This window comes from Diaphorina citri, unplaced genomic scaffold (genome assembly GCF_000475195.1).
Source record: "Diaphorina citri unplaced genomic scaffold, Diaci psyllid genome assembly version 1.1 scaffold2899, whole genome shotgun sequence".
NCBI lineage: Eukaryota > Metazoa > Arthropoda > Insecta > Hemiptera > Psyllidae > Diaphorina > Diaphorina citri.
Window position 1 is genome coordinate 22,002 of NW_007380312.1, and position 2,799 is coordinate 24,800.

Genomic DNA, 2,799 nt, shown 5'->3' on the forward strand with positions numbered 1-2,799 from the left:
TTTGTTGGCGGGATTTTTTTTCGCGGCAAAAGGTAAGCTTTAAAAAGCCTTATCATCCTTTATCAGATGATAAGTTAATTGCATGGAGGTATAAGGCAAGGGAAAAAGCCAAAAACTAATTTACACCAAAATAAAAACAAAAGATTTGAGCTAACCAGAAAAATGGCGTCTCTAAACCGAGAAAAAAGGGCGTGTCTAAACCGCGAAAAAAATGGCGACTCTTAACCGCAGTCGAGAGCTTGGTTTAGTATGGCAAGAGGGGAAACGTAAACCTAAAAGTGGTTAACGCCCCTCACGTCATAAACACACTTCCATGTGAGGGGAGGTAGTGACCTTGAATGAACCGCGCTGAGGTTAGCGGTTAGATGTTAAATAAAATACGACAAATGTTAAGTTAACCCCGCAATCAAAACCATAATACGTGTATTTCTATATGCAATATTTTCCTTTTGTACATAGCCTCTCTATCTGTCGCTATAATACTTATAACTACTCATTAATATTCATACAAAACCATTGTAACCTGCCTCGGTGGTGTAGTGGTCAAGACGCTCGCCTGGTAAACAGGAGGGCGTGGGTTCAATCCCAGCCGAGGTATGGAATACCTACCTCGGTGGTGTAGTGGTCAAGGCGCTCGCCTGGTAAACAGGAGGGCGTGGGTTCAATCCCAGCCGAGGTATGGAATACCTACCTCGGTGGTGTAGTGGTCAAGGCGCTACCTACCTCGGTGGTGTAGTGGTCAAGGCGCTACCTACCTCGGTGGTGTAGTGGTCAAGGCGCTACCTACCTCGGTGGTGTAGTGGTCAAGGCGCTTGTCAAAAAAATAAATAAATAAATAAAGAGGCAATAGATCAAACTCAATTGAAGTTCTTGTTCTTGTTGCAAGGTGAACGGTTGATTGAAATGAACTTACCGTTCAGAAAGAACAGTTCCGTTCAGGAACGAACTTTTTCAAAGAACAAGTTCCTACAGTTCGTTCGTACGTTCTTTTCCCATCTCTATTTTAAATTTAAAATTTTTTTACTGATCTGGTCAATTTGTTCCCCTTTTCTGTTAGCTTTCTTTTTCTTATGTGCAATTTTTTTACAGTTTACACTGATGATGCCAGCAATGGTGAAACATGTATGTTTGAATAAACAATAAAAACCCATCCCCCAACTGTGAAGAGTAAAAGTTATTGTGTTCTTCTTTTCAAGATGAATCTTCACAAAGTTACGTCAGAATCTATCAATATGTCCTACCTAATTTGTTTAATATTCAGTTTATTATTATTCTTGATTTGATTTTTTTCGATTTTACTTTCATGTAATGATTTAAAATCAAGACTAGAGCCCGTTCTCCCTTTATTCCCAATATAAGGTTTAAGTCACCCATCCATTTATTGGCCTTGCTCGGCGTAGCTTAACATAGGTAACGCTAAAACCGGTCTTAAATGATCGACTGAAGTGTTATCTAAAACTTTCTCACTTTGAGAAAGTCAGGATTTTCTCTGTGTCTTAGTCTCAAGTCAGGAATACATAGAGATATCTGATCCATGTCCCGAAGGCAAGATATAATATTGTGTATGGTGTTATAGATACACATCAGTAGACAGATGTCTCTACGGACCTTTAAGCTCTGTAGATCGAGATGCTCGCACTAGATGCAATGGCATTGGGGTAGGCTGGATAGAATCCGTTGATTTTCCAGAATAGATGTTTCACAAATTTTGATTGTACTCTCTCCACTTTATTCACTCCTTCAATAGTTTGTGGGTGCCAGATTACGGTGGCATATTCCAATTTTGATCGAACTAGTGAGGTATATAGTGTTTTATAGGTATATAGTGTCAATTAGTTTAATGTTCGCGATATTTCGCGAAATACCTACCCAAAATCACGAATCGCAAAAAAAAAAAGAAAAAAAAAAGAATGTATTGTCGATTGTACATGAAATTTTACGTAGGATAATAACATGCAATAAAAAAAAAAATAGGAAAAAAAAAAGAATGTATTGTCGATTGTACATGAAATTTTACGTAGGATAATAACATGCAATAAAAAAAAAAATAGGCAGAAAAAAAAAAGAATGTATTGTCGATTGTACATGAAATTTTACGTAGGATAATAACATGCAATAAAAAAAAAAATAGGCGTTCGCATTTGAAATTCCAAAATTGGTACCAAATTTGCGGTTTTCGAGAACTTATTCGCGAATTTCAATATTGCCAAAAAAATTCTTTGCAGAAATCAAAGAAATACGTTTTTTTTCTTCGAAAATTCCAACAGATTAGAAGCAATTTGAGTGGGCCATACATTGGTGTACACTCTGTATATCGATAGATATCGGTTTTCGATTTATAGCAACATCCCTACATCTGCCCCGGTGGCGTAGTGGTCAAGACGCTCGCCTGGTAATCAGGAGGGCGTGGGTTCGATCCCAGCCGAGGTATGGAATTTTATCCTCATTTATTTGAGAATTTGACCACGTAATAATGGAGCTCTAAGGGTTAGGTGGTAGAGAACGCCTAAGGCGTTAACCTCGCCTAGTGGTTGCCTTCCACTCAAGAGTCTATTATTATTATTAATAATTTTGATGAGGTAATATATCCTTTACCTTCATAAATATTCATAATGCATTAGCAAAATACGTTGGAAACTACCCATAGCTAGATAGATCTTGGTAGCTGCGAGGGAACGCACAGAGAAGGGTGGAAAAATTCGCAGTTTCAGAAGATACAACAAAAAGATGAAGTAACGGAAAATATATGTAGTAAAGAAAAATCTGGTGTGAACATCACACGACTTTCCTTATCCTATT

At 37.7% G+C, this 2,799-nt stretch overlaps 1 long non-coding RNA gene across 1 annotated transcript; it reads left to right on the forward strand.

Moving 5' to 3' along the window:
• Positions 1 to 284: 284 nt before the first annotated feature.
• On the forward strand, positions 285 to 2,467 carry LOC113471737. Its single transcript, XR_003394322.1, has 2 exons — positions 285 to 594; positions 2,428 to 2,467. It is a non-coding gene; the product is annotated as an uncharacterized LOC113471737 (long non-coding RNA).
• Positions 2,468 to 2,799: the final 332 nt, after the last annotated feature.